This window comes from Equus przewalskii, chromosome 9 (assembly GCF_037783145.1).
Source record: "Equus przewalskii isolate Varuska chromosome 9, EquPr2, whole genome shotgun sequence".
Classification (NCBI taxonomy): domain Eukaryota; kingdom Metazoa; phylum Chordata; class Mammalia; order Perissodactyla; family Equidae; genus Equus; species Equus przewalskii.
The window spans coordinates 12,095,915-12,103,426 of record NC_091839.1 but is presented as its reverse complement, the minus strand read 5'-3'; the positions used below and the strand labels follow the sequence as shown (position 1 = coordinate 12,103,426).

The 7,512-nt window shown below is 49.5% G+C and overlaps 1 long non-coding RNA gene across 2 annotated transcripts; it reads right to left on the bottom strand.

Annotated features, from left to right (window-relative positions):
- Nucleotides 1-1,460: 1,460 nt before the first annotated feature.
- On the bottom strand, nt 1,461-7,107 carry LOC103562541 (uncharacterized). Of its 2 annotated transcripts, none has more exons than XR_547694.2 (3): nt 6,308-7,107; nt 5,332-5,449; nt 1,461-2,180 (listed from the first exon to the last, which is right to left on the bottom strand). It is a non-coding gene; the product is annotated as an uncharacterized lncRNA (long non-coding RNA). The 2 variants fall into 2 exon arrangements; XR_011522303.1 differs by having other exon boundaries at nt 5,873-6,489.
- Nucleotides 7,108-7,512: the final 405 nt, after the last annotated feature.

Sequence of the window (7,512 nt, the reverse complement as noted above, 5' to 3'; positions counted from 1 at the left end):
ATTTGCCTTTTGAACCCACCCACCATGCTGTGTGGAAGCCCAGTCTCATCACATGGAGACACAATAGAGGAACAGAGGAGGACCAGAGGCCCCCAGCCAACAGCCTGCATCAACTGCAGACATGTGAGTGATTGTGCCTTCAGATGGTTCTGGCCGAAGCTCAATAGCTCATCATGGAGCAGAGCCAAGCTATCCCTGCAGATCACAGATTCAGGAGCAAAATACATGTTGTCATCATTTTAAAACACCTGAGTTTGGAGTTGTCTGTTACAGAGCAGTGGATAGCTACAGCAATGCTGACACTGCTGGTCCATGGACCACACTTTGAGTAGGCAGGGACCGTGTCACTAGACCATTTGCATGTGCTGTCTTCTCCTTGTTACACTCTTTCCATTCTTTCCTTGCTAGGCTCTTTTGCACTTATTCCTTCAGTTCTCCTCTAAGAACACTTTCCTGATTTTTAAGGCTGGGCCTGTTGCCTCATCTGAGTCCCTCAGCCACCCATGTCTCCCCCATCCCAGCTCTGATCCCTCTTCCTGGGCCTCCCATCCCAGCCCTGGTCTTCTTGGCTGTCCCTGTGGGGTGAGGGGTTTCTCCCCTCTGCTGGGCTGAGCTCCAGAAGGGCAGGCCTGTTTTCCACAGCAGCTGCACCATTTTACATTCCCACCAGCAATGCAACAGGACTCATTTATGGAGATAAAGCAGAAAAAAAAAAGAAATACAATGGGAGCTATACATGTAATTTTAAATGTTCTTGTAGTCATTTAAAAATGTAAAAAGATACAGAGAAATTGGAGCCCTTGTGCATTGTTGGTGGGGATGTGAAAGGTACAGCTGCTGTGGAAAACAGTAAAGCTGTTCCTCAAAAAATTAAACATAGAATCACCATTTGATCCAGAAATCCAACTTCTGGGCATATACCCAAAGAATTGAAGCAGGGACTTGAACAGACATTTCTGCATGCTTGTTCATAGCAATGCCATTCACAATAGCCCAAAGGTGGAAACCTTTTGTCCCACCGTCAGATAAATGGACAAACAAAACGAGTTAGGTACACGCAATACGGTATTATTCAGCTTCAAAAATGAGGGAAATTCTGACTCATGCTGCAACATGGATGAACCTTGAAGACATTATGCTAAATGAAATAAGCCAGACTCAAAAAGACAGATATATGATCCCAATCACATGAGGTTTGTGGAGCAGTCCGATTCATAGAGACAGAAAGTAGAATGGTGGCTGCCAGCTGCTGGGGAGGGGAATGGGGATTTGTTGTTTAATGGGGACAGTTTCAATTTGCAAGATGAAAACAGTGCTGGAGAAGGATGGTGGCGATGGTTGCACAACAATGTGAATGTTACTCAACACCACTAAACTCGACATTTAAAGATGGTTAAAATGGTGATTTTTCTTATATATGTTTTACCACAGTAAAAATTTTAAAAAGTAAACAGGTGAAATGCATTTTAGTAATATTTTTATTTATCCCGATATAGTCAAAATATTTATCATTTCAATATGTTATTAATTTTTAAGATTGTTGAAATGTTTGATAATCTCTTTATCATACCAAGCCTTTGAAATTCGGTGTATATGTCACACATACGGAGCATCTCAATAGGGCTAGCCACGTCTCAGGTGCACAACAGCCTCTGTCCACATCTCCACCATATTTGCAGAGACCCAGGTCTCCTCTGCAACACACCTGCGGCTCCTCTGCAAATACACCTAGAGTTTCTCTACAAACCTCCCTGATCACCCACAAACATGCCCACAGCTCACAGGCCAACCCCTCAGTCTCATCTCAGACATCTTCAGAGAAAGTACTTGTTCAAGGAACACATGTGGACTCCAAATCAACATTTACACTTGATTTGACCTGCACATCCCCTCTTCTTTGCATAAATTTGCATCTCATTCCCGTCTCAATTAGAAGCACGCTGGCAGAGCCTCAGATAGTCATTTCAAACTTGAGGAGGCAGTGGGAAAGACCAAGGTAGGAGATCCCCATGTGTCCTTCCTCCTGCTTTCCTTTGGGCTCTTCGGCCTCCTCCTCTTCCTCGATGCTCTTTCTCCTCTTCTTCCAGGAAGGCAACCACTTCCTCCTGCAGTGCCCCCATCTCCAGCCCCAGGCTGCACAGCTGGCCCAGCAGCCAGATGTCCACTTGGCAGAGATTCCCCTGCAGGTGGGGAGGGGGAGTCATAGGCATCCCACCACAGAGGACAAGGGGTTAGTGTGCCCCCTTCTGGAACCAGGATGAGAGCAGGTCCTGGCTGAAGTCCTGACAAAGATTCTTTGCTTGACCAAACTTGAGTCAGGCTCCTGAACCTTCTCCTAGGCCCACTGCACACTTCCTTGTAAAATTCAGTTCTAGCATGAAACCCCCCATCCTCCCCATCTGATCACCCTCCAAATCTGCTCAGGTTCCTCACCCTCCACCATCCCCCAGTTGAAGTCTGATCACCCTGGCCTGCCTCCAGCAAGAATCCCATTAGGTCATTTTACCAGAATCCCCCCTTACCCCTGATGTGTCCTCTTAGGAATTTTCCATCCACTGACCCCACCCTGCTCCTTGGCTACAAATCCCCACTTGCCCATGCTGTATTTAGAGCTGAGCCCATTCTCTCTCTCTTCTACTGCAAAATCCCATCGCTGTGGTCCCTACACCTATCACCTTACCATCTTTAAAGGTGTCATAAATATTTTTTCTTTAACAATCCAGAGGACCCGGGTGGGGTCCCCACTGCGTCCCTGGACCATAAGTGCCATCCTCCTTCTCCCAGTGTCTCTTGATCTCTGTCTCTGTCTGTCTTTGTCTCTCCATTTCATTGTCCCTCACTGTCTCTACCTCTCTCTCTGTGTCTCTGAGTCTTAGTCCCTTTGTTTCTCTTATGATGTCTCCTCTTATTATCTGTCTGTCTCCACTTGTCTGTCTCTGTCTCTTTCTTTCCATATCCCTGTCTCTTTGTCTGTCTCTATTTCTCTGCCCCTGACTTTGACTGTGTCCATCTCTCTCTGTCTCTCAGATTTAATCTGAGTCTCTGTCTCTGCTGCTGCTCTCAATCTCTGCTTTCCATCTCTCTCTCTCTCTCTCTTTCTGGGTCTCTCTGTCTCTGTCCCTCTCTATTCCTGTCTCTCAGTCTTCGGCTCTTTCTATGTCTCTGTCTCCATCTCTTTCTCTGTATCTGTCTCTCCCTCTATTTCTCTATTCCTGTCTCTCAATTTCTGTCTTTCAATCTCTGGCCCTTTCCATTTCCACTCATTCTGATGCATTCATCCATTCTTTCTCTCCCCACCCCTCATCTCTTGCCCCTCCAAACCCCTCACTCACCAGCTCCTCCCAGATACACAGCAGGCTCTCCATGTCACCTTCAGCATCTACTACAAGGGTCATTAGGGTCTGCCCAGCCCTCCCTGCTAGAAGGATCCTTTCAAGGCCAGGGAAGGTGGGCTCAGCCCCTGGGGCAGCAGTCTGGCCTGCCTTAGCTCCATAGTCTCTGAGCGGTGGCAACCAAGAGCAGAAATTAGCCAGGTCCAGCGTTACCCAGTACCCTGGGGAGCTAGAGGGTGGAGGGAGGAAAGGGCAGGGCAGGGAGGAGGCGGGAACAGCATCACAAAGTCCATTCTGTGAGAAATAGCAGCCTCATGTGTTTCTCTTTTCCTATAGAAGTATAACCTCCACTCTGCACACAAGGGTCTGACCACAGCCCCTCAGGTGGAGGTCAAACTCCACCCCTCCCTGCCTCTTCTCAGGCCTGACCACTCCTGGGTGCTGATGTCTGCTGATGCCTGACCTCATCTCTTCCCATCCTCTCCTCGGTCCCTCCCACTGCTCCTCCCTGGCCTTCTCCGCTGCCTTCCTCTTCATTTGGCCCCTAGTTTACCCCTGGCTTTGTCCCTGCCTGTCTTTTCCACTTGGGCCATCCCAGGGCCTCCCAACCAGTGTGCCTGAGCAGCCAATGGTGGCTTCCAAGAGGATGGTCCCTCAGCTGGGGTGCCTCAGCAGGCAGACTGCCAACAGCCAATTCTGCCAACCACACACTTGCCCACAGATATTATCACTATCAGCATTGGCCCGGCTGTGGGAAAGGTTGGGACACACTGTGGGCCTCATTCTGCTAGAATCTGTCTTTCAGGCTCAGGGTATTCAAATTACATCTACATGTCAATGGCTCCCAAGTCTGTGACTCCAGCCTTGACCTCCCTCCTGAGCTCCAGACCCCTACTCAGCATCTCCACCTGGATGTCTCAGGCATCTCAAGGTGAATATACTCAAAACAGAACTCTGAGTTGGGACTTACAACACTGTATTAGTTTCCCACTGCTCCTGTAACAAATTGTCGCAAACTTAGTGACTTAAAACAACACAGAGTTATTCTCTTACAGTTCTAGAGGTCAGAAGTCTACAGTGGGTCCAAAGGATTGGGTTCTAGAGGCTCTAGGGTAGAACCCATTTCCTAGCCTTTCTCAGCTTCTGGAGGCCACCCGCACTCCTTGGCTCACAGCCCCTTCCTTGCATCACTCCAACCTCTTGCACCTCTCATCACGTCTCCTACTGACTGACCCTCCTGCCTCCATCTAAGAGGACCCTTGTCATTACGTTGGGCCCATCCCGATTATCCAGGATAACCTTCCCATCTCAAGATTCTTCACTTAATCACATCTACCTTTTACCACATAAGTAATATATTCACAGGGATCAGGATGTGGATATTTTGGGTACCCCTACCTACTCCTACTCTTCCAAACGTGCTCCATTCCCAGTTTCCCCAGCTCCATAAGTGGCATGACTATCCTTTTAGTTTCTCGAGCTATTGGCATGCTCTTCAAAATAGACTCATAATCTGAGCACTTCTCACCATTTCCATCACCCCGTCCCTGCTCCTGTCCCCATTCAGCTCTTGTCTAGACTATTTCAGTAGCCTCTTTGCTACAGCCCTGCTTCCACCCTTCCCCTCCAAGATCTGTTCTCCACATGGCAGAGATGATCTTTAGAAAACGTCAATCAGATCATGACACGCCCCTGTGAGTGGAATAAAGCACAGTCAGCTTCCTGCCCACTGCTCTGACCCAGTCTCCTACCTCTCTCTGCAAGCTGGTTCCCACCTCTGGGCCTTTGCACTGGCTGTTACCTCTGCCTGGATCACTTTTCCCCCAGATCTTTGAATGGCTGCCTCCCTCTTACCTTCACCTCCACTTAAATGGCACCTCTTCAGAGAGCCTTTGTTGATAACCTTACCGCCTAGTCACTCCCTATTATATTGCCTGTTTTTATTTGCCTCTTATCAAACACTATCTGAAATTATCTTGCTTATTCATTTGTTTCTTACCCATCCTCTCCCTGCTTAGAATGTTGATTTCCTCAGAGAGGGACTTGGTCTGTCCTGTTCACCATGGTAACTTCAGCACCCAGAAGCTCCTCCCATGTGGTAGGTGCTCAGTAAATACCTGTGGAATTGATGAGGATTTTAGGCTGGTTAATTTTAAAACTGCAGATGAGAAGCAGGCTCCGAGGAGCAGAGTTTGCTTGCCCTTTGATCAGAGACAGTTGCATTTGTGTAGGAAATCTCCATGCCTCCCTCTCTGCCCCAGGAAGAAGGGGGGATGGCCTTATCTCTGGAAACTCTTAATGGGGAAGGCAAAGACTTAAGTTGTTTACTGTCTGGCAACCTCATGTAACTGACCCCCCCCCCAATCCTCTTTTGTCTTTGGCTGAGGATAATATTTAAGCGGTGATTTCTGCCATTTACTCAATCCGGTTTGATTCTTATCTAAAAGTTGTGGGACCGCCCAATGGCTGGACCCTACCGGCACTGGTACCATTTTAACTTTTTTTTTTTTTTTTGTCTTGTAAAGAGATAACTCACATACCTATGCCTTAAATTTAACCTTACTCTCCACCCAACTTTGCAGCAGAAGCGGCAGCAGCAGCAGCTCCTCCTGCCCGTGGGTCCTGTCCCCACGCAGCAGCTCTGACTGCCCATGGGTCCTGTCCCCATGCCAGCGGCGGCAGCAGCAGCTCCCCATGCCAGCAGCAGCAGAAGGGGCAGCAGCAACATGCAGGCAGCAGCTCTGCCTGCCCGTGGGTCCTGTCCCCATGCCAGCGGCGGCAGCAGCAGCCGCAGCAGCTCCCCATGCCAGCAGCACCTCTGACTGCCCATGGGTCCTGTCCCCAAGCAGCAGAAGCTCTGACTGTCCATGGGTCCTGTCCCCATGCTATTCCATACTATTCTCTAAATAAAAGAGCACTACTGCCAGATCTTAAGAGTCTAAGAAATCTTTCTTTCGACTCCTCGGCTCACCGACCCCGCATCAGAATGAATGAATGAATAATCCTATCCAGAAGACTTCACATTGAAACTTCACAGTGAGATATAGACTTGAACTCCAAATTGAAATCACAGTACTAGTCTTGAGATCTCACGTCTGTCTCTTATCCTGAAGTCTTAACTTCTCCAACGCCCTCCATCTTTCCCTTCCCTCACCCTGGCTTAGAGAATGACGCAGTCAGATTCTGTCACCTCCCTCCCCATTTTAAGCAGGGAGACAGGACAGCTGAAGCAACAGGGAAACTCAGGGGGACTGTGAACACTCTGAGGGAAGGAAGGTCTTCTAACAGGAAGTACCGCCCACCATGTCCCAAGGAAAGGCTGCGAAGCCCTATTTTAAAGCCTATTGAGAGGGCGCTCGCAGCAATCCGTAAGAATAAAAAGTGCGGGCGCCTTTAAGGCGAGGCTTGGAAAGCAGGAGGGGGCGTGGCCATAAGAAAAGAAGTCACTGCCTGAACCGGGCAGGTGGAAGAAGACCAGCCCCTTCCGGTTACATAATCCTAGCAAGATGGCGGCGCCCGGGGCGGCAGGTGACCGGAGTTCACAGGGTCCCCAAAACTGAAGTCCGCTCGGCTGCCTCTGCTGTCAGAGCTTCTCATGGCGCCCAGGGAGCAGGAAGCAAGAGGGAGCGAGATAAGTTCCGGTGGGCCTCACGGTGGGAGTGTAGACGTGTGGCCTTTAGGGGCCGAGAAGTAGCGGTGCCGGTCGGTAAATTCCAGAGAGAGAAAGAGAGAGAGAGAGAGAGAGACAGACAGAGACAGAGACAGAGACAGAGAGAGAGAGACAGAGAGAGACAGAGAGAGAGAGAGAGAGGAGTGGGGCGGGGACTTGGCAGAGAGGAACCAATGGGGAAGCAGGGACTGCGTTCCAAAGACGGCCTCCCAGCCAATCAGAGGAAAGGTGTTGACTTGGGGCGCAGGGAGTCGTTGGGCGGGCGAGTGGAACCGGCAAGGGAAGAGTGTTTGTGGGATTGCGGAGAAACTGGGCTTTCAGGTCCGAGGGAGGAGACCGAAGGACACGGGTGAGGGAAACTCGGGGGAGAGTTAGGCATATTAATGGAAACTCAAAGGGATGATGGAGGGTGGTGGAGCAGGAACCAAGCTGTGAATTTGGGAGTTCCAAGGGAGGAACTGGGGAAAATTAAGGGAGAATTTGTGATATTCATGGAGAGAATTTAGGAAG